The 24,426-nt window shown below is 37.6% G+C and overlaps 1 protein-coding gene across 8 annotated transcripts in view; it reads left to right on the plus strand.

Annotated features, from left to right (window-relative positions):
* The window catches only part of SIK3 (SIK family kinase 3), a 295,493-nt gene that overhangs the window by 181,636 nt on the left and 89,431 nt on the right, over window positions 1–24,426 (plus strand). The gene's annotated exons all lie outside the window — the stretch shown is intronic.

The raw sequence follows: 24,426 nt of genomic DNA on the forward strand, positions 1-24,426 counted from the left end.
TGTGTTTTCAGCTGTTTATTTGACATCTCTATTTGGATATCTAATAGATATCTCAGTCTTAACTTATGCAAAATGAAATCTTGATTTCCACTTACCAGCTTTCCTCACCAGCCTTCCCTATCTCAATTATGGCAACTCCATTGATACAGTTGCTTACACAAAAAACTTCCATAGAGTCATACTTAATTTTTCTTTTACTCTTGGTGACTCAATTTTCAGAATGTATGCTGAGTTCAATCACTTATCAGCACCTCTGCCAACACCAAGTAAGTCACAGTCATCTTTTGCTATGATTGCTGCAGTAGTCTCTAACCAGGCTTTTTGAATCTGCCTAAATTCCCCTGTTGTGGCTAGAGTGATTTTCCTTTTTTAAAAGATGAATATGGTATCTTACCATTTAATACTTCTAATTGTTTCCCATCTATTTGGCTTATTTTTAAAGATTTTTATTTCTTTATTTTTTAAAATTATATTTTATTGATTATTCTAACATTGTCCCAATTTTCCCTCTTTGCCCCCCTCCACCCAGCACCCCCACTCCCTCAAACAATACCCACACCATTGTTTATGTCTATGGGTCATGTGTATAAGTTCTTTGGCTACTCCATTTCCTATACTGTACTTTTATCTCCATGGCTATTCTGTAACTACCTATTTGTACTTCTTGATCCCCTCACTTCTTTACCCATTCTCCCACAACCCCCTTCCCATCTGGCAACCATCAGAGTGCTCTCCATATTCATGATTCAGTATCTGTTCTTCTTGTTTGCTTAGTTGGTTTTTTAGATTCAGTTGTTGATAGATATGTATTTGTTGCCATTCTATTGTTCTTTTTCTTAAATAAGTCCCTTTAACATTTCATATAATAATGGTTTGGTGATGGTGAACTCCTTTAGTTTTTTCTTGTCTGGAAAGCTGTTTTATCTGCCCTTCCATTCTAACTGATATCTTTGCTGGATAAAACAGTCTTGGCTATAGGTCCCTGCTTTTCATGATTTTCAGTATTTCTTGACAATCCCGTCTAGCCTGCAAAGTTTCTTCTGCGAAATTAGCTGACAGTCTTATGGGAACTTCCCTGTAGGTAACTAATGTCTTCTCTCTTGCTGCTTTTAAGATTCTCTCTTTATCTTTAACCTTTGGCATTTTAAAAGCAATGTGTCTTGGCATCCATCTTTTTTGGGACTCTCTGTGCTGCTCGGACTTGCATGTCTGTTTCCTTCATGAAATTAGGGAAATTTTCTTTCATTATTTTTTCAAATAGATTTTCAATTTCTTGCTCTTTCTCTTCTCCTTCTGGCACCCCTATGATATGAATGTTGGAAAGCCTGAAGTTGTCCCAGGGGCTGCTTACACTGTCTTCATTTTGGGGGGCTTTTTTTTCTTCTTTTTGTTATGACTGGTTGTTTTTTTCTTCCTTATGTTCCAAATCATTGATTTATTCATGGCTTCATCCACTCTACTGTTGTTTCCCTGTAAATTGTTCTTTATTTCAACTAGTGTATCCTTCATTTCTAACTGGATCTTTTATATGCTACTGAAGTCCTCACTAAGTTTCTCGAGCACCCTTATAACCAGTGTTTTGAACTCTGCATCTGACAGATTGATTATCTCCCTTTTTGTTTAGTTCTTTTTCTGGAGTTTTGATCTGTTCTTTCATTTGGGCCATATTTCTTTGTCTCCTCATTTTGGTAGCCTCCCTGTGTTTGTTTCTGTATATTAGATAGAGCTGCTGTGACTTCGTGTCTTAGTAGTACAGCCTAATGTTGTAGGTGTTGTGTAGAGTTTAATGGCACAGCCTCCCCTATCACCCAAGCTGGGTACTTGAGCTATGCCTGAAGTGAGCTAAATATGCCCTCCTCTTGTAGTTGAGCCTGATTGTTGTTGGTAGGTGAATGGGAAGGATTTACCCAGGCCATTAAGCTGCAATGACTGGCTGGCTGTGACCACTGTCCAACCAACCTCTGCCCTCTGTGGAGGATCAGCTGTGCCAGGGCTGGCTGGTGGTGCTCCTGCGTGGTCTGTAGTCATCTCCTGGGTGTGCAGACTTTGGGGTTTCCTAGGTGGCTCAGGCCAAGGTCAGCCCTCATCTGTATTTTTCCTGGGACCACCTTACCTGTGCCATAAGCATTCTAATGTGGCTGCTACTTGTTCTGAGCTTGGAGATATTCAGGCAAAGCTAATTTTTGAGTCTGGGCTGGCTGCTACTTGTGCCAGGCCTGGTGGCTACTTAGCAAGAGAAGAGGTACAGGGGTTCGGGGCTGACTAAGACCAGTTGTTGCTTGTATGATAGGATTTAGGAAGTTGCAAAACATGAGCCAAGACCACCTATTCATATGCAAAAGCAGCCTAGGGGTGCCCGTAAGTTCAGTGGGACTGAGTCTCTGGGGGTCTCCAGGTCGGGGCATACAGTATTAGCCAGGTTGATGGAGTCTCAGATACGGCACCAGCCTGTCAGCTCTCTGACTCTGGGGGGAGAGTTCAGAAAAGGGACACTGGTCTCTACCTGCCTTTCTGTCTGGGAGAAAGCTGTCCCCCAGCCCTTGCCTTGATGCCAGACACTTCAGTTTCTCTCTGTATGCCACTGGTGCCTTTCAAGCTGCTATGCTAGTACTGAAGCTCAGAAGGTAGTGAGTCTCAGTAAGTGCATGTGTGGGTTCTTTAAGAGGAACTGCTTGGGGCTCCAGAAGTTTCTTCCACTGACTCCACCCCCACTGGTGTTTGCAGCCAGAACTTGTGGGAATTTACCTTCCTGGCACTAGAACCCTGGGTTGGAGGCCCTGGGGTGGCACTGGAACTCCTTGCTCCCAAGATAATCCCTCCTGAATTTTTATCCACCACAAGTAGGTGTGGGACCAGCCTGTTCCCCATCTCCACTCCTCCTGCCAGTCTGGATGGATGTGGTTGCTTTAATTCCATAATTGTCAGGCTTCCTTTCAGCTCTATTTCAGTTAGTTCTAAGTGATGGTTGTTCTATATTTTAGTTGTAATTTTGATGTTGTTGTTTGTGGAGGCGAGCCATGTTTGCATATGCTGCCATCTTGACTGGAAGTCCCCATCTGTTTGAAATAAATGTATAGTCCTTTCTCTGATCTATAAAACTCTATCTATCTAGCTGTATCTCTGACCTCAGTTCTTAGTTCTCTCCTCATTTTTTAAAAATATTTTATTGATTATGCGATTACACCTGCTCCATCCCCCGTTACCCCTGCACACCCTCCCCCACCTGCACTCCCCCCTTTAGTTCATGTCCATGTGTCATAAGTCTTTTAGCTTCTACATTTCCCATACTGTTCTTGCCCTCCCCCTGTCTATTTTCTACCTACCATTTATGCTACTTATTCTCTATACCTTTTCCCCCTCTCTCCTCTTCCCACTCCCCTGTTGCTAACCCTCCATGTGATCTCCATTTCTGAGGTTCTGTTCCTATTCTAGTTGTTTGCTTAGTTTGTTTTTGTTTTAGGTGTGGTGGTTAATAATTGTGGGTTTGCTGCCATTTTACTGTGCATGTTTTTTATCTTCTTTTTCTTAGATAAGCCCCTTTAACATTTCATAGAATAAGGGCTTGGTAATGATGAACTCCTTTAGCTTGACCTTATCTGAGAAGCACTTTATCTGCCCTTCCATTCTAAATGGAAGCTTTGCTGGATAGAGTATTCTTGGATGTAGTCCTTGCCTTTCATGACTTGGAATACTTCCAGCCCCTTCTTGCCTGTAAGGTCTCTTTTAAGAAATCAGCTGACAATCTGATGGGAACTCCTTTGTAGGTTACTGTCTCTGTTCCTCTTGCTGCTTCTAGGATTCTCTCCTTCATTTTTACCTTGGCTAATGTAATTATGATGTGCCTTGGTGTGTTCCTCCTTGGGTCCAACTTCTTTGGGACTCTGAGCTTCCTGGACTTCCTGCAAGTCTATTTCCTTTGCCAGAACGGGGAAGTTCTCCTTTATTATTTGTTCAAATAACTTTTCCACTTGTTGCTCTTCTTCTTCTCCTCCTGGTACCCCTATAATTCAGATGTTGGAATGTTTAAAGATGCCCTGGAGATTCCTAAGCCTCTCCTCATTTTTTTGAATTCTTATTTCTTCCTTCTTTTCTGTGTGGTTGATTCTTTCTTCCTTCTGGTCCACTCCATTGATGTGAAACCCAGCTTTCTTTCCATCACTATTCATTCCCTGTGCATTTTTCTTCATTTCACTTAGTGTAGCCTTCATTTTTCATCACATTTGTGACCGAAATCAACCAATTCTGTGAGCTTCATGATCACTAGTGCTTTGAGCTGTGCATCTGATAGGTTGGCTATCTCTCGGTTGCTTAAAAGGATGGGTTCTGGGGCTTTCATTTGTTCTTCTGTTTGAGCCATTTCTGGTTTTTGTTTTTTTGTTTGTTTTTGTTTTGGTCTGGTCGCACCTGTTAAGTATGAGGGGCAGAGCCTTAGGTGTTCACCAGGGCGGGGCAACCCAGTCGCTGAGTTGTAACGCTGTATGTGGGGACAGGGTCCGAGAGGGAACAATGGCACTTTCTCTGCTCTCCGTTGGACGTCAGTTTCTTCTGCCACTTCCCCCGAACAAACTGGGCCCCTCTGGTGCCCGTTCCCGTGTGGGTGGGCTTATGCACCCCATGGGTCTTTCCAACAACCTCTCCTGTGAGGCTGGGAGTCTCTCCCTGTGCATCAACCCCCACAGGTGTTTTCAATCAGTGCCCCCAAGGCTGTATTTCCCAGTGCTGTGATCCTGGGTTGCGTGCAGTGCCTTGCTTCACAATTGCCACCTTGCTGGGCCTGCCGGTTGCCACCCTCAGCCGGGGTTTGCCAGCTGCCACTTGTGTGCCCAGGGTCTGCCCACTGTGTTCTGACACGTCCAGTCCCAACTCTGTTTGTGCCGCGCAACCCCTCTCTGCCTGGCTTCTCGACTCCACCCCTCCTACCAGTCTCAATGAACATGTCTGTTTTAACTCCTTGGTTGTCTGACTTTCATACAGTTCAGTTTTCTGTCAGTTCTGGTTGTTACTCTGTTTCTAAATTGTTGCTGTTCCTATCTTGGTTGTGCAAGGAGGCACAGCGTGTCTACCTATGCCTCCATCTTGGCCGGAAGTCAGTTCTCTCCCCATTTTTACATTGGCATCTCTTGTTCATTTAAGTGTCCAATGCATTCCCATTTTCAGGTCTTTATTCCATTTCTTCTTCCTGAAATACTCTTTCCAGGTATTTACATGGTTCTCTTTTCCATTCCTTTCAAGTCTTTTATCAATGTTACCTTATTAAGGAAGTCCTTGCTAGCCATGCTATTTAAGATTCTACTCTTCTTTTACTGATGTGGCTCACTTGGTTAGGCATCATCCAGTAAAGTGAAAGATTGCCAGATTGATTCCAGGTCAGGACACAGGTCTCAATTGCAGGTTGCATCCCTGGGCAGGGCACGTACAAGAGGCAAATGGTCGATGTTTCTCTCACATCAGCATTTCTGTCTGTCTGTCTTCTCCCTTCCCTTCTCTCTCTAAAAAAAATATTTTTTAATTAAAAATAATAAAATTCCACTCTTTCTACTTTCCCACTACTTTTTTCTTGGTTCTTATTATCATTTATTTGTTGTTGTCTCACCTCACTAAAATATAAGTATCAAGAAAGTAAGGACTTGTTTGTTTTTGAACCTTGCTAAATGTCTGGTATATACTTAGAATAGTACTCACAGTTAATGCATGCTCAGTAAATATATATTAATCAGTAGAATGAAGGAGTAAGTGAAAGAATGTTACCAGATTGCAAATTGTTGCATTTGAGTCTTATTCATCTGTGCTTTCATTTTTAATGCAGTTGTCTAACATGTGGTAGAAAATTTATTAATATTTCATTGTGTCACAGTAAAATTAACCAAGTAAAGCATGAAATTTTTTATGTTATTTGATAACATTTTAGTCAAGTAAGTTTTTGATATGTGGAGGGAACACCTATTTCTTTTCTGGATAACTTTAGAGCAAGACACATTGAAGATTATGAATGAGCTTTTGTTACTCATTTTGTTGAGTTATTGAGATGATTATTGCATACTGTTCAGCACTATATCATAAAGTGTCAACCATGACAATATGGGCATATTTAATTTTATAAACAGAATTGAGAAACTGGTAAGTTTTGTAAACCAGTAAACTCATAATTTAAAACATCCACAGTATGATTTATTTAGCTGTATATCCCCAAACTTCATATTTGAGACCATGAAGTCATAAGTCCAGCACTTTATCAGGAAAAGTTTCCTGCATACCAAGCAGAACTCATGGATATTTAAAAGAAATTACTAAGCCCTGGCTTGAGTAGCTCAGTGGATTGAGCGCAGGCTGCGAACCAAAGTGTCGCAGGTTCGATTCCCAGTCAGGGTACATGCCTGGGTTGCAGGCCATGACCCCCCAGCAACTGCACATTGATGTTTCTCCCCCTCTCTCTATCTCCCTCCCTTCCCTCTCTAAAAAAAAATAAATAAATAAAATATTTAAAAAATTACTGAGTTAACACTAGTTTGTTGAAATGTGTATGATTTACTTTCTATCGACATTCTCAGTGTATTAAAAATAATATTTCCTAATGGTACCAATGTAAATGGAGCTCAGAACTTCTTACAAAGTCATTTATTTGTGCTATGAGATACTCAGTGACTAATAAGGCAGAAAATGGGAAAGACTGAATTGCATAAACTATTCTGTACCAGATATTGTGTAGTTGCATATGCATTATCTTATATCCTTATAGATGTTTGAGAACTACTATCACATTTATTTGAAAACACTGCTATGTGCTAGGTGGATTTTTTTAAACATATTTTGCTTAGGTAACACATGATCTCACTTATAAGTGGGATTTAATGAACAAAATAAGCTAAGGAACAAAATAGAATCAGAGACATAGAAACATGGAACAGACTGACAGCTGTAAGAGGGGAACAAGGAAGTGGGGACTGATGAAGGGATTAGTCAAAGAATATATATGCATGACCCATGGACAAAATGGTAGGAGAACTGACTGTGGGAGAGGGGGGCAGGCTGGGTGGAGGGTAGCAAAGCAGGAAATATTGGGACCACTGTAATAACAGAAACAATATTTTTTAATAATAGTTTTTAAAGATAACATGTTTTGCCCCAGCTGATGTAGCTCAGTGGAATGAGTGCTGGCCTGAGAACCAAAGGATCTCAGGTCTGATTCCCAGTCAGGGCACATGCCTAGGTTGCTGGCCAAGTCCCCATTAGGCAACCTCACATTGATGTTTCTCTCCCTCTCTTTCTCCCTCTTTTCCTTTCTCTCTAAAAATAAATAAATAAAATCTAAAAAAATAAAAATAAAAATAGCATGTTTTCTTAATATTCTCAACATCTTACATATCTTTACAACTAAAATACTATTTTCCTAGTAAATTATTTAACCTTGGGCTATAAAAACTAGCTGCTTTCTAGAATTTACTAAGAGAAGCAAATAACCATATTACTGAACTTTGTTAAGTGGCATGAAATCAAAATGATTATCTTTATCTCCTTCCCCAATTAATTTCCCATTCATTATTCTTCATTCTTTTGTTTTATATTCTTAATGTTGGGTATAACTTAACATTTATATTTACAACCTGCTCAAGATTTGTGAGGAAACCACCTGTGCCTAGTGCTTAAAAATGTAGCGTGATGATCTCACCTTATTGCTCAACATCCATTCATAGATAAGATGTCTAATAATCCTAGTTCTACCAAGACAGAAAAACAAGTGCCCCAGAAAAAGAGCAGAAGTTTTGCTGCATTGAGTATATATGAGTCCCAAAGGGACATTTTTTGCCTGACTTCTATATTAATGTTTTTCCTGAAATATTTTATAAACCTCTTTGGAAAACATAATTTCCCTGACAATGTGCAACTGGTAAAAAAGAAAAAGTGAAGATATTTGTATCATAATATTTGATTTATAATCAAATATTTATAACTTAATATAAAGACACTGATTTTATAACTTGAAATAAGAGATAGAAATCTCTTATATAAAGAGATTTTTACTCACATTTGGAATTTGTGCATTATATTTTAGTGTGCCTTCAAGCTTTAATGCCCTGAAGATGTTTCCTGGACTGGTGTGGTATGTGTATGTGTGTGTGCGTGTGTGTGCACGTGTGAGAGAGAGAGAGAAATAGAGAGATTGATTTCATTTTTCTAAAAACATGTTATGGTAAAACACACTTAACAAAATGTACTACCTTAATCATTTTTAAGTATATAGTCAGGGACATGAATTACTTTCACATTATTGTGTTACCATCATTACCATCCATCCCACAGAACTCTTTTCATCTTTTAAAACTGAAACTCTGTATCAAACAATAACTCACCATTTATTCCTAGACCTTGGCAACCACCATTCTGTGTTTTGTCTGTATGAATTTGACTACTCTAGGTACTTCATTTAAGTGGAATAGTATTCACCCTTTTGTGACTGGCTTATTGCACTTAGCATAGTGTCCTCAAAGTTTATCCACGTTGTTTCATGTGTCAAATTTTCTTTCCTGTTTAAGGCTGACTAATATTTCATTTTATGTATATTCCATATTTTGTTTATTCATTCATCCATAGATGGATGCATGGTTTGTTTCCACATTTTGGGTCTTGCACATAATGCTGTTTTGAATGTCGGTGTGCAGATGATGACAAAATCTACTATAAATAAAACTTTATTATAGGCATTTTTGAAGATGTGTGAGGAAAGAATAACATAATGAACTCTGATGGTGCTGAATGAATTCATCATTCACCCAGTATTAATAATTATCAACATTTTACTGTTTTTGTTTTATCCTCCCCTTCAACTTTCCTTTTTTAAAAGTATTTAAAGCAGCCCTGGCTGGTGTAGCTCAATGGATTGAGTGCAGGCTGTGAAGCAGGCTTCGCAGGTTCGATTCCCAGTCAGGGCACATGCCTGGGTTGCAGGCCATGGCCCCCATTAACCACACATTGATGTTTCTCTCTCTCAATCTCTCTCTCCCCCCCCTTCCCCCTCTAAAAATAAATAAATTTTAAAAATCTTTAAAAAAATAGTATTTAAAGCAAATTTGTGAAATCATATAATTTCACTTTTACATACTTAAAATTTCCTTTCTTATATAAGGACTTTTAAAAAACTTAACCATAATCCCTATTGCAAGGTCCTTAGGTCTGTTTGTTGCTGTGTCACCTGTTAAACCTACCCAATAAATTCTCAATTTCAGGTGTTTTGTCATTTTAGAATACACATTTATAGATCACATATTGCAGAAATTTTGGTCTTCCTTTGACATATTCTACATCCTTTTTGTACATTTTTCCTGTGTTTTCTTTAACATATTAATCATAATCATTTTGAAGTCCATGCTTTTGCTAACTCTAGTATCAGAGTCATCTCTGGTTTTGCTTCTGTTGACTTTAATCTCTAGATAATTGATCACTTTTCCTGCTTCCCACATCTAGTAATTTTTCATTATATGCTAGATATTCAGAGTAACATATTATAGAGACTCTGGATTATGCTGTTTTCTGTAGTGCTGAGACTCTTTCGGACTGACTTGATTATTCTGAAGCTTGATTTTTAGGCGTTGTTAGGGTGGTTCTATTTTAGTTTTGCCCTTACTTCAGTGGCACAGCCCTCATTCCTAGTGTCTTGTCTTCTGGAGTCTCATTTGAATGCCTAGAATATTCACCAAGGTCTTTCCTTATAAGCTAACTCTGAACTTCAGCATCTCATGAGAACTGTGTAACCTCTAAAAAAAGTTTGTAGCTTCTATTCTCCCACATGTCTTTTCTGCTAAGCCTCCCATAGTCTTGCTTTGTACATGGTAACTGTGCCAAGGACTCAAGTGGAATTTCTCTGTTAATTTTTGATGTTCCTTTTCTGCTTCTTTGTCCTTCTCTGCAATCTTGCCACCCAAAGTCTAGCTTCCTTTGTAACCCCTCTGATCCATTTCCTCTACCTTGACCTAATTCTCTTTGGTAGGCTTCTGTTTCCCTAGGTTGTGGTTGGGGTGAATATGGGGTTCACCTCCCATGCTTTCTTTCTCTGTTGGCTATTGTTCATTGTCTGCAAATAGTCCAACTTTTATAGTTGTTTAAAGTAGGAGAGTAAATCCAGTACCATTTGCTGTTTCATGATTAAAATTAAAGTTAACAATACCATTCTTACACCCTACAAAATTAACAATATTTTTTTACTAAAAGACAGGATAGCCCGGACTGGTGTGGCTCGGTGGATTGAGTGCCTTGCAAACTGAAAGGTTGCTGATTCAATTCTCAGTCAGGGCACATGCCTGGGTTGTGGGTCAGGTCCCTAGTTGGGGTCATGCAAGAGGCAATTGATCTATGTATCTCTCGCACATCGATGTTTCTCTCCCTGTCTTTCTCCCTCCCTTCTATTCTCTCTGGAAATAAATAAATAAAATCTAAAAAGAAAGAAAAATGGGGTATGTTTAGCTTTCTCCAGTTGTGTCAAGACACCTTTTTAGTTTGTTTAAATCATGATGCAACAGAGCATCATGAGCTCTGAGTTGATGGGTGGCTTACATTTTTTATAATTTGCTATAACTCCTTCCTTCCGCAAATACACCTTTTTACTATTCCATTTTTTTTGATAGAGAAACTGGCATGTCCTAACATTTTTGACATTCTAGATTAGTTCCTTATTGTATAATTTAACATGTTTCTGTATAGTTCACTATTTTTTATAAAGTGGTTTGGTTAAATACAGGTCAATTTGGGCAGAGTGAGAGCAGTCTTCTATTACATGATTTTAGGAGTTGTATAATGTCTGACTTCTCAGCTGTTAGTGATAGATAAAGTTTTGCCCTGGCTAGTGTGGCACAGTGGATTGAGTGCCTGTCTGTGAACCAAAGGGTTGCTGGTTTGATTTCTGGTCAGGGGACATGCCTGGGTTGTGGGCCAGGTACGCAGTTGAGAGCATGTGAGAGGCAATTGATCTATGTATCTGTCACACATTGACGTTTCTTTCCCTGTCTTTCTCCGTTTCCCTCTCCCTAAAAGTAAATAAACAGAATGTATTTTTTAAAAAGTTTTATAAAGTTCTTATGAAGTTTCCTATCAACCTTTGACCTAATGTTTTAGCCACTCTTATTATTTAGTTGCCTAGGTATATTATTTCATTAGAAGTTGCAGAATGGTTATTTTCTAATTCTCTCATTTTTTCTACATTTATTAGTTATAATTCTTCTGTAAAGAACTTTGTCTATAAACTATGTAGAAACTATAGTAGAGGCAAAATAAGTGCTTGATTCTTTTCCTTCATTTATTAAATTTCAGAATAATAAATTGTCACCCTATCATTCTCCAGTTGTGACCAATTAAGTTGATTTTGTTTAGTTTGCAATATCATTATGAACTTAATGAATTTTAATACGTTTGATGTGTTTCAGTCCACTGAGTCATTATTCTTTTGATGCTCAAATTATTCCACTTGACTCCTTTGTCCTTTCCACATGGTTCCAAGTCTTTGATAGCTTCCTTCCTTTTAGGTAAGATGCCCCAGGTTATTTTGAACATTTCCTGTCCCAGACCTAGCGTCAAACATTTCTCCTAGGGTCTCTTTTTCCTTCAAGTGGAAAATAGCATTTAGAAGCCCAGTGGATGCTCATTGTTGCTACTGGGTTGTCATCACTTAGAGGCCTTTTCTGTCATCACACAGAGGTAGGGAATATGTGTTTTTTATCTAAAGAAAAGTAAAAGATGAGTTTGAACTAACATTCCAATTGAAATTTAAAATTCCAGTGCTTTTAATTACCTACTCAATATTATGTACAGGGTGGGGCAAAAGTATTACAGTTGTGTATATGGAAAGTAATATAATAATTAATAATATAAGAATAAACTGTTTTGCATACTCACAACTATTGTCCCACTCTGTATTTATACTTTTTCCCTCTAGCTGGAAATTGTGGTTCCAAATGACATTATCATAATTATATACTTATTATGAGAGAATGAGGGTAAGATTGATTCAAAGCAATACTAATATTACAAGTATTTACAAGACTACTGATTCTTTTTTGTCCTTAGGATATATCCCATTAAGGATGCACAGGAAATATACTGCATTTATTGTTACTTAAAATATTATTTCCAGCATATATAATTTTATTAACCAATGTCACTCCAACAAATTCAACTTTTAGAAATTATTTTGTTTGAATCAATTCTGAATTGTTTCGAGTTAAGACATTACATGTTTTTAAGGTAAAGCTATAAAATAAGGTACATTCAGAAAAGGCTAGCTTCTACCTCTTTTTTAATTTCCCTATAAGTAACCATTTTTAAAAGTTTTTCATGTAATATTAATCTTTTTGGAAAATAAAAACATATAAATACACATGAATATTTATATTTTTTATTCCCAAGAGAAATGGAAGCACACTAAGAATATTTTTGTACACCTTTCAGGGGTTCATGGATAGAAATCCATCTATGGGTCAAGAATCCGTGGTCTTGAAGGGAAGGCACACATGTCGGGAAATCATTGTAATACAGCTGTTCACTGGTGATGTAGAGGTATAGTCCAAATGCCATTCAATACAAATTATGGAACAGTTCCTCTAGGGTAGGTTGAGTAGATTAGGGAAAGATTCAGGAAAATGGCCTTTGAGCTGGATTTTTAAGAACAAGCTTCATTCGAGCCTGAAGAATATGTCAGGGATCAAGAAACATCCTTGGTATTACAAAATTAGCAACTCATCTTTGCTGCTAGTAGTATATTGGTGCAGTATGAGAAACATTTGTACTACATCAGAAAAGTCTGAATAACATTCTTTAAAGACCTTTTGGAATATATGGGATCCTGTTTCATAGGCTGCCTGGGCTGATACTTAGCCTAGAAGTATTTCCTAAAGAAGCTATAAGAAAACAAATCCTCCTTTATACATTAATGTGATGTAAATGACCTTTGTATAAAAAGAATAACATAGTTTTTAACGAAGGAAACATAAACAGTGCTTAGTTTACAAACTCTCTTTAGTGGAAAAATAAATAAAAAATGTTTTTTTAAAGTTTATAGTCTTTTCTCTGATTGATATTCCTTTAATCTATAATTATTAAGCATCAACCATATGCAGAGCTCTCTTTTGCATATGCAATAGGAGACATCGGAAAAATAGCAATAGTTCCAGTTTAAAATTTTCAAAACTAAAGCATATTTTGTTACTGTAAGTGTTTCACAAAGAAATTGTGTTTTCTCAAAAACGCTTAAGGAAGAAGTTTAAGTTTTTTGAAATAGACAAGAAAATATAGTATGCTTCTTTTAATACCTGCAGGAAAACTCAGTAATGAGTAATTCCAAATAATTCTATATCTTGATGGCAGTGGTTGTTCCACAGATATATACATGTGATGAAATGACATAAAAGTACACACATTGTACCCATCCTAAATTCTAGGTTTTGAATTTTTTAAAATATTTTATTGATTTATTTTTAGAGAGAGGGAAAAGAAGGGAGAAACAGGGAGAGAAACATTGATGTGTGTGCGAGAGAAACATCGACTCATTGCCTCTCTCACACACCCCATCCAGGGATGGCTCGTAGTGCTCTCTGTTTGTGAATCGAACCAGTGACTTTTTGCTGTGCAGGACGATGCCCAACCGAGCCACACAGGTCAAAGCTGATATTGTTTGAAATCCTGTAAGATTTAACTATTGGGAGAAATTGGGTGAAGTTTACATGGGATCTCTGTATTATCTTTGCAGCTTCCTGTGAATCTATAATTCCTTCAAAATAAAAAGTTTAAAAAAAAGGATTGTTACTAGTAGTGGCTGTTGTTTTGAGAATAGAGTCCAAGGGCAGAAACAGGGATACTAGTTAGTAATATTTGAAAGGTTTTCTTAGGCTCCACCAAGGAATAAATGCTAACCAGCCACAAAGGTAGGCAGTGTAGATCTTTATTGGGGTTTGCACACCCGGGCGAGGTTCCCCAGTCCGCACTGTGGGGTTGAGGAAGTCTCGCCCAAACAGGGAATACGGAGGGGTTTTATTTTGGTTGGCTCTCTTCGTGGGAGCTGGGGATTGGTCCCCTTTGAACAAAGTGGCAGTGTCTTATTAGTGGTCCTCCTCGGGCTCAGGTTGCTATGCTGATATCCATTTTGGCAAAGCCCGCCCTTTCGGCTCCCTGGTTTGACGTCAGCCATCTTTTCCAGGTTGTAGTTCAGCCGCTATTTTGCCTTACCCCGCCCATCCTGACAATATTAGAAGGCTATTAACAGTGATCCAAGAGGAAGATAGTGGCTCTTGGACTAGACTTGGGGGCACTATAGTGGGATGGGGATGGGGTAAGGAATAGTTGAAATCTGGATCTGCTTTGAAAGCAGAGTTAATAAAATTTGCTGAAGGGATTGGATTTGTGATGTGTCAAAAAGAGAATGACGATACCAAGATTTTTGGCCTGGACACCTGGAAAATGAAGAAAATAGGTGGTAGCAAGAAGCAGCAACAAGTAGAAGCTTGGTATGAGGTAGTTGGATTCTTAGCAAGGGAAACAAAATAACCCTCTTGCTATAGTCTGGCATTATGGAGCCTACAAGAGTTAGGGACAGTATGATATTCAAGTACACTCTTTTTAACCTGTTCCGGGGCAGCTTAATTATCTTGACCTTGTTCTGGTTCTTTTGGAAAGAAGAATTTGTTTGATAAACAAGAATTATCTCCATGGGTGTAGAAAGAAGAAACTACAGAACAGAATGGCAAAGCAAAGAACCACTCGCTATGATTATCTAGAATTGGCAGAAATTTCTTCAGGTAGCTACTTGAGCTTAGCACATATGGCTCCTTTCCCTATTCTAGACTAGGTTATTTCTTCACGGTGGAAAATGAAGTTTCTGCCCTGTTGCTTAACCTCCTGTCAGGGTATTTTCATTTTAATTTAGTATTTTGGATCAGTTAGGAATTGTAGATCTTGCAGACAAATGGAGATATTGCCTGTTTATAGTGGAACACTGACTTAGAGAAGTGTTGGCACCCCACCACTATCTTATTAGTGGCATGCTTGTGACACTCCAGTGAAGCTGGGCTGGGAAGTTAAGACTGCCTGAGGTGTATTTTTACTCTTTGAAAGGTTAGAATCTAAATGTATCACAAGCTCTTTCTTCCTGAGTCAAATTGGAACTGAATTACAAACAGCGAATTCTGAAGCAAACTTTATACATGCTGGTGTTCCAATACTTTTGAAACTTCAGAATTCATTTTCTCTACTTCTAATAATATGCCTCATGAAATACAGAAATTCCTTAGTGTCACTAACTTCTTTTTATTTTGTGAGAAAGAGCAGATTTAAAAAAAGATTAAATAAATCTAGTGCCAAGTAGTTTATTGTAATTGCAAAGTGTAAAGAGAACTTAGACTCCTTTCGATAAGAGCTTGAAACAACAGAACCATTTTCTCCTTTTAACTGAGTTACCTCATCCTTGTCTAGGGTGAATTGGTTGTAGTGAAGTTGTGATAGAGAAAACTTAAAATTTGCCTGAAACATACAGTGGCAACTAAATAGATAAGTAGTTAATTGATTGTGAAAAAGAACTTAACCATGAGGGAGTTTATGCAATGTAGATAATTGAAGGTTGTCTAGACTGAGGTAGGGGAGAATATGGGCATAAAGGAAGCTAGGATCCTAGGTGCAGTGTGGGTTGTTTGGGACTGAAGATGTGGGTAACATCTCACCTAGTCTTTAGGAGAACTGGCTCATTGAACTGCTTGTAAGAAGCAGAACAACTCGTTAGAGTTCTTTGCAGCTGGAGTTTATTCTGACAAGATTCAGAATATATTTTACTTTAAATATTGAGTAGTTCAGGAGCCACTTTGTTTCGTTTGCCTTTCTGATACCCCAGTATTTATTCAAATGCTGTGACTTGGTATTAAGTCCAGTCTGGGCTACTGTGCTGGGTTTCTTTGCTGAAGTAAAATCACATTTCAGCTTGAAGAATTTTTGCTTACTGCCTATCGCGTACACATAACATGAAACAGCTGTTTGTTTGTGGGCAACTGGAAGGCAATTTCAGGAGGGACTGAAAATGGCTGCAGGCCTCCTGGCATACCCACAAGACTCTGTAGGTTTATACTGAAAGCAAACTAACAGGATAGGGGGTGTAATAAGATGGGAAATAATAAAAGCAGAGGCTAAAATTTGAATGACATTGAGCCATTAAGATGGTCTTGTATTTGGAAAGGAGCACAGTGCTCCCAAAGAAGAGAAAACTTGAACAAACATCAAATACAATGGCTAGGAGAAAACATCTGATATTTGCAGCCAACACTTTTTAAAAAGTGATTTGTATATATTTTTAATTTTTATAACTGTAAGGATTCTGTAGGTACCTTTAGAAAAAAATGCTATATACTTGAAGCTGTTTTACCCACTGTCATAAATCATAAATACCTTTTAACCAGAACCATGTAACAGTGACAAGTGATTTATACACTTTTCAAGTGCTACAGAATCCTAAAAAACCTTATGATGTATTAACCAAATTCTTAAGTATTCTCTGTATAATATTGCATAGACATTGAAAAAAAAACAGCTTTTTAAGTCTTTCAAGTTATATGTGACAACTCTTAATCGCAATTAAAGTCTATGCCCAGATACGCTATTTTTTCTTTATTGTAACACATAACAAATTTTTCCTACTTGGCAGATCAGGAGGTGTGGATATTGGCTTTATAAATTATTTGTCCAAGGACAACTAATGTGTCATTGGAGAGATAAAACAGAATTGGGCTACATTCCACCAGCTCTTGGCCTGTGTATAATTTTTAGAACTTTCCAGTCATTTTAAGAAAATAAAGTACTTAGAAAATATAAAGTTTTTTAAAATAAATGAAAATCGCTTATTTTGCAAATTACTAAATTAATCATTCTGTTATATTTAAGATGCTCTTTGATGTGTTCTGGTAATTAGTATTTACTGCCAGACAAATGTCTCTTGGACATTTTAATTAGTGGTTGGCTTGGCCAAATAAACTTCTGATGGTAAACCTTCATAAGGGTTTATTTTTATATTTCTCAAGAATAGCTGTCTCTTCAGAGCTCTTTAATTAGGCAAAGTTCAGCTAAAACATATTATTAGAATAATTAAGGCCTTGGGTTAAGAGAAATGGGTCAAAGGAGCAGGAACTACTGGAGAATGGCCTTTTAAAGTAAAACATAGTATTGTACACCTTACAGGTGTCCCGTTAATAGCTTATATTAAGTTACTGTCCCTAGTCAGGACTTTGTGTTGTTTAAAATTCATATGACAATTCTCTCCAGAAGCCCAAACACACCAGAGTGTGAGCTCATTTATCACCACCTCTAAACTCCCATAAAAAGCTATATTCTCATCCTCTTAATTTCTTTTTTCTTTTTTTTTATGATTTTTTTAAATTTCAATCATTGTTCAAGTACAGTTTTCTCCCCCCTACTCCCGTTCCAGCCCATCCACCCAACACTCCCCCCTTCCCCCCATTACTCCCCACCCCTAGTTTTTGTCCATGTGTCCTCCAAATTTGTTCCTGTAATCCCTACCCATTCCCCCCTGAAATTCCCTCTTCTCTCCCCTCTGGCCACTGTCAGACTATCCCCTATTTCAGTGTCTTTGGTTATATTTTGCTAGTTTTTTGTTTTGTTTTGTTGTTTAGATTCCTGTTAAAGGTGATATCATGTGGTATTTGTCTTTCACTGCCTGGCTTGTTTCACTTAGCATAATGCTTTCCAGCTCCATCCATGCTGTTGCAAAGGGTATGAGCTCCTTCTTTCTTTCTGCTGCATAGAATTCCATTGTGTAAATGTACCATAGTTTTTTGATCCATTCATTTACTGATGGGCATCTAGGTTGCTTCCAGCACCTAGCTATTGTAAATTGTGCTGCTATGAACATCGGGGTGCAAAGATTCTTTTGTATTGGTGTTTTAGTGTTCTTAGGATAGAGTCCCAGCAGTGGAATTGCTGGGTCAAAAGGCAGATCCATTTTTAGTTTTCTGAGGAAGTTCCAAACTGCTTTCCATAATGGTTGTACCAGTCTGCAGTCCCACCAACAGTGCACTAGGGACCCCCTTTCTCCACATCCTCTCCAACACTTGTTGTTCGTTGCTTTGTTTATGATGGCCATTCTGACTGGTGTGAAGTGGTATCTCATTGTGGTTTTAATCTGCATCTCTCTGATGGCTAGCGATATTGAGCATCGCTTCATGTGTCTTTGGATTTTCTGTATGTCCTCCTTGGAGAAGTGTCTGTTCAAGTCCTTTGCCCATTTTTTCATTGGGTTACTTGTCTTCTTAGAGTGGAGTCGTGTAAGTTCTTTATATATTTTGGAGATTAAACCCTTGTCTGAGGTATCATTAGCAAATATGTTTTCCCATACAGTTGGTTCTCTTTTTATTTTGATACTGTTTTCCTTAGCTGTGCAAAAGCTTTTAATTTTGATGAGGTCCCATTTGTTTATTCTTTCCTTTATGTCCCTTGCTCTAGGAGACAAGTCAGTGAAAAAGTTTCTGCGTGAAATATCTGAGATTTTCCTACCTACGTTCTCTTCTAGGACTTTAATGGTGTCACGCTTTATATTTAAGTCTTTTATCCACCTTGAATCTATTTTTGTATAAGGTGTAAGTTGGTGCTCGAGTTTCATTTTTTTGCACGTAGCTGTCCAGTTCTCCCAACACCATTTGTTGAAGAGGCTATTTTTATTCCATTTTATGTTGCTGCTTCCTTTGTCAAATATTAATTGACCGTAGAGGCTTGGGTTTATTTCTGGGCTCTCTGTTCTGTTCCATTGGTCATGTGCCTGTTTTTATGCCAGTACGAGGCTGTTTTGATTACAGTGGCCTTGTAATACAGTTTAGTATCAGGTATTGTGATCCCTCCTACTTTGCTTTATTTCTCAAAATTGCAGCAGCTATTTGGAGTCGTTTATGGTTCCATATAAATTTTTGAAGTGTTTGTTCTATGTCTGTGAAATATGCCATTGGTACTTTAATAGGTATTGCATTGAATGTGTAAATTGCTTTTGGTAGTATGGACATTTTAATGATATTAATTCTTCCAATCCATGAACACGGTATATGTTTCCATTTGTTTGTGTCTTCCTTGATTTCTCTCCTCAGTGTCATGTAGTTTTCTGAATACAGGTCTTTTACCTCTTTGGTTAGGTTTATTCCTAGGTATTTTATTTTTCTTTTTGCTATTTCAAATGGGATTTTTTTCTTGATTTCTGCTTCTGCTGTTTCATTGTTGGTGTACAGAAATGCCTTTGATTTCTGTATATTGACTTTGTATCCCGCTGTTTTACCAAATTCATTTATTAGGTCAAGCAGTTTTTTGGTGGAGTCTATAGGATTTTCTATGTACACTATCATGTCATCTGCAAACAGTGACAGTTTTGTTTCCTCCTTTCCGATTTGGATTCCTTTTATTTCTTTTTCTTGTCTGATTGCTGTGGCTAGAACCTCCAGTACTATATTGACTAGAAGTGGTGAAAGTGGACATCCTTGTCTTGTTCCTGTTCTTAGTGGAAAAGATTTTAATTTTTGCCCATTGAGTATAATGTTGGCTGTAGGTTTCTCATATATGGCCTTTATTATGTTGAGGAATGCTCCCTCTATTCCCACTTTACTGAGTGTTTTTATCATAAATGGGTGCTGTACCTTATCAAATGCTTTTTCTGCATCTATTGATATGATCATGTGGTTTTTGTCTTTGCTTTTGTTTATGTGATGTATTACATTTACTGATTTGCGTATATTGTACCATCCTTGCATACCTGGAATGAATCCAACTTGGTCATGGTGTATGATCTTCTTAATGTACTGTTGGATGCGGTTTGCCAGTATCTTGTTGAGGATTTTAGCGTCAATGTTCATCAGCGATATTGGCCTGTAGTTTTCTTTCTTTGTTGTGTCTTTATCTGGTTTTGGAATTAAGATGATGTTGGCCTCATAAAAAGAGTTTGGTAGTCTTCCATCTTTTTGGATTTTTTGAAATAGTCTGTGAAGGATAGGTGTTAGTTCTTCCTTAAGTGCTTTGTAGAATTCTCCTGTGAAACCATCTGGTCCAGGGCTTTTGTGTGTTGGGAGTTTTTGGATTACTGCTTCAATTTCTTTTGCTGTTATTGGTTTGTTCAGGCTTTCTGCTTCCATTTTATTGAGTTTTGGAAGGTTATATTTTTCTAGAAATTTGTCCATTTCATCTAGGTTTTCAAATTTCTTGGCATACAGCTCTTTGTAGTAATTTGTTACAATCCTATGTATTTCTGTGGTATCTGTTGTAATCTCTCCTCTTTCATTTCTGATTGTGTTTATTTGGGTTTTCTCTCTTTTTTTCTTGATGAGTCTGCTTAAAGGCTTGTCGATTTTGTTTATCTGTTCAAAGAACCAACTCTTGGATTCATTGATCTTTAGAATTGTGCTTTTAGTCTCTATGTCATTTAATTCTGCTCTGATCTTGGTTATTTCCTTCCTTCTGCTTGCTCTGGGCTGTCTTTGTTGTTGTTCCTCCAGTTCTTGTAGACGTAGGGTTAGGTTGTTTGTTTGAAATGTTTCTAACTTTTTTAGGTGGGCCTGTATCGCTATGATCTTCCCTCTCAGGACTGCCTTGGCTGTGTCCCATAAGTTTTGGGTTGTTGTGAGTTCGTTTTCATTTGTTTCCAAAAACCGTTTGATTTCTTCCCTAATATCATTCTTGACCCATTCATTGTTTAATAGCATGCTGTTTAATCTCCATGAATTTGAGTGTTTGGGGTTTTTTTCCTTGGGGTTGGTTTCTAGTTTCAGTCCCTTGTGATCCGAGAAATTGCTTGGTGTGATTTCAATTTTTTTGAAATTGTTAAGGCTTGTTTTGTGTCCTATCATGTGGTCAATCTTTGAAAATGTTCCATGTACATTTGAAAAAAATGTGTATTTAGCTTCTTTGGGATGGAGGGTTCTGTAAATATCAGTAAAGCCCAGTTCGTCTAGGGTATTGTTCAATGCCACAATATCTTTGTTGATGTTTTGTTTGGAAGATCTGTCCATTTTTGATAGAGGGGTGTTAAAATCCCCCACAATAATTGTGTTGCTGTCCATATCTTTCTTGAAGTCCTCTAAGATTTTCTTTATGTATTTAGGTGCTCCTATGTTGGGTGCATATATATTTACTATATTTATGTCTTCTTGGTGAATTCTTCCCTTGAATATTATGAAATGACCTTCTGGGTCTCTCTTTATGGATCTTCTTTGGAAGTCTATTTTGTCAGATATGAGTATTGCTACCCCGGCTTTTTTTTCCTGTCCATTTGCTTGGAAAATTTGTTTCCAGCCCTTCACTTTCAACCTGTGCAGATCTTTTATCCTGAGGTGGGTCTCTTGTAGACAGCATATGTGTGGGTCATGGTTTCTTATCCAATCAGCTATTCTATGTCTTTTGATTGGAGCATTTAGTCCATTTACGTTTAAGGTTATTATTGATAGGTACTTATTCATTGCCTTTTATGTACGTGTGATCCTCTCTCACTCTCTCTTTTCCTTTCTTTCCTTAAAGTAGTCCCTTCAGCATCTCTTGCAGAGCTGGTTTAGTGGAGGTGTATTCTTTTAGACTTCTTTTGTCTGAGAAGCTTCTTATTTGGCCTTCTATCTTAATTGAGAGCCTTGCTGGGTAAAGTAGTCGTGGTTGCAGGCCTCTGGTTCTCATTACTTGGATTATTTCTTGCCATTCTCTTCTGGCTTGGAGTGTTTCCATTGAGAAGTCAGCTGTTAGCCTTATTGGGGCCCCCTTGTATGTTACTTCCTTCTTCTCCCTTGCTGCCTTTAAGATTCTCTCTTTGTCTTGAAATTTTGCCATTTTAATTATGATGTATCTTGAGGTGGGCCTCCTTGGGTTCCTCTTGATTGGGACTCTCTGTGTTTCCTGTATTTGTGTGACTTTTTGTCTCATCAAATTAGGGAAGTTTTCCATCATCACTTGTTCAACTAGGTTTTCTATCCCTTGTTCTTCTTCTTCTCCTTCTGGTATCCCTATTATACGGATATTATTACGTTTCATATTGTCTTGCATTTCTCTTAATCCCTCTTCATTCTTTCTGAGCCTCTTTTCCCTTTCTTGCTCTTTCTGGGTGTTTTCTTCTATTTTGTCCTCTAGCTCGCTGATCTGATCTTCTGCTTCATCGATCCTGCTTTTCATTCCTTCTACTGTGTTCTTCATTTCAGAGATTGTATTCTTCATTTCCTCTTGGCCCTTGTTGAGAGTTTCTATTTCCTTTTTTATGCTGATGTAGTTTTCATTGAGTTCATTGTAGCTTCCCTGTAGTTTCTCATAGCTCATTGTGAGCTCATTGAGCTTCCTGACAATCACTGCTTTGAATTCAATATCTGATAGTTAAATTGCCTCTGTTTCATTTAGCATTCTTTTTGGGGCTTCCTCATTTCCTTTCATTTGGGGAGTATTTCTTTGTCTTCCCATTGTTTGTGAGACTCTTCTTGTTCACCTCAGCTTCTTATATTGATCTGTTCTGGCTCCCTGGGTTTATGATGTGAACTTCTTTAGTAGAGTAGCAGTGAGTTTCAGTGGTGCTGTTTCCTTGACCCCCCAAGCTCGCTGGTCTTGGGCTGTTGTTTAAGTTGGCTTTGGGTTTTGATTGTTGTTGAGTCTTTCTTTGGTGGTTCCTTCCTGCCAGCTGGTTAAATGTGGGTCACTCTGTCCACCACCTTCTGTATTTTGTTGTGCTGGTGAGGGCAGGTTGTGTTGAGGCTGGTTCTTCTGTGTGTACAAGGTTTAAAGAAATCTTGTTCAGTTGTTTGTATTGGGTACTGTCTCTACTGTTTAGTTGTATTTCCAGATAAGTCCCGGATTGAGGTTTGTGTGGTTACTACTCCCTCCTTCACCTTCTTCTGCTGTTATCTGTTAGTGGTTCCTTAGTTGTTGGGTTTCCTCTTCCAGTGGGTATCCTGGTGTTTACCTCCTCCACCTATTCTTGATGCAGTACTCCCCCTAGGATCCGTTCTTTGTTCTTTTGGTTCTGCCACAATCCTTGGTCCTATGTTTTCAAAAATGCTGAAATATGTTGGTTGCTTGCCTTTCTACTCCAAAGATCGGTCAGGATTCTCTCCCCTGAGCAGAGGAAAGCCAAATCTGCTCCTTCCTACTCCGACGCCATCTTAGATCCCTCATCCTCTTAATTTCTAAACTGAAGACTTCTTATATTCTTTTTTCATTACTAAATTGGTAATCTTTGGCGTAATGTTTTTGAGGGAAATGTTTCAAAGGTCTTGTGTGTGGGTCATTGATAACCCTAACAATTATAACAATTCCTTTGAGGGGTTTTTTCTTAATAATTTAAATGATTTACTTATAAGACACTTATTAAATTACTATATTTTTGGTCTCCAAAATTTTATGTTCTTTGTGGTCAGAATTTAGTTTAAATTATTTGAAAATCTGCTATGAAGATGGATTGTCATTTAGTTCCCCTTCTTTATGCTTCCTTTCTATTTTTGTCCTAAGTTCTTAGTCTTAGCAGTCATTACTAGTACATATGTTTTATCCTAAACTTCCTCTTTGCGGTGAAGAAAAGATATACCTGACTGGTCCTATAGGTGATTGAGATGACACCAAGGCAATTGGGTAGTATTACTAAAACAACTATTAAACAATAATATACTTATTTATAGTGTTCTAATTTTCTACTTTTCCATTATCTCAGGATGCTTATGATGGCAAATATGTCTTTTTCCCAGCTAGAGCAGCTGGTTTAAGGATAGTGCTGATGAAACTATTAGAAATTTCAAACAGAGATAATTGCATCATTTTCTTACCCCATTAGCTGTTGTGACCTGTATATAAGTTGTTGGTTATATGAAGAACTGGGTTAAGGATATGTATGTCATTGCTTCAGTATAAACCTACTACCACTGTTAGTAAAAAAGTATATAAAGTACTTATGGAAGTACATAAAGAACTTACGGTACTGATTATGGGTCAGTCATGTCATTTTTAAATATAGAAGATAGCTTGATTAATGGTATTACAAAGTTTATAACATAAATTCTTTTGCTATATACCTTAGCAACATAGCCAATGAAATTGTTCCATTTAAAGTAGTAGAAAATGCTCTTGGTTTTTCTATTGATGTTATCCGTAAAAATTAATACTATAGTTATAAAAATATTTGGTAAGCACAGTAAATGCAGATGTAAGGATGTAGGCATATTATTATGCATTATAGAGAATAGTCACCAAATAAATAAGTTTTTATGTCAAATTGTAAAACTTTGAGAAAGATGAGGAGATATTAGCCTTAAGTTTATTGTGACTCTGCTTTTGACTCACCTTTTTTAGCACAGGAAATATTGCTGATACTTCAAGTGTGTATTTGCTGTGTGTATATAAACTTTTGCAGTGAAAACATGAAAAGGAAGGCGTTAAGTGTTATAATCTTTGAAAAACACCACTATA

This window comes from Phyllostomus discolor, chromosome 6 (genome assembly GCF_004126475.2).
Source record: "Phyllostomus discolor isolate MPI-MPIP mPhyDis1 chromosome 6, mPhyDis1.pri.v3, whole genome shotgun sequence".
NCBI lineage: Eukaryota > Metazoa > Chordata > Mammalia > Chiroptera > Phyllostomidae > Phyllostomus > Phyllostomus discolor.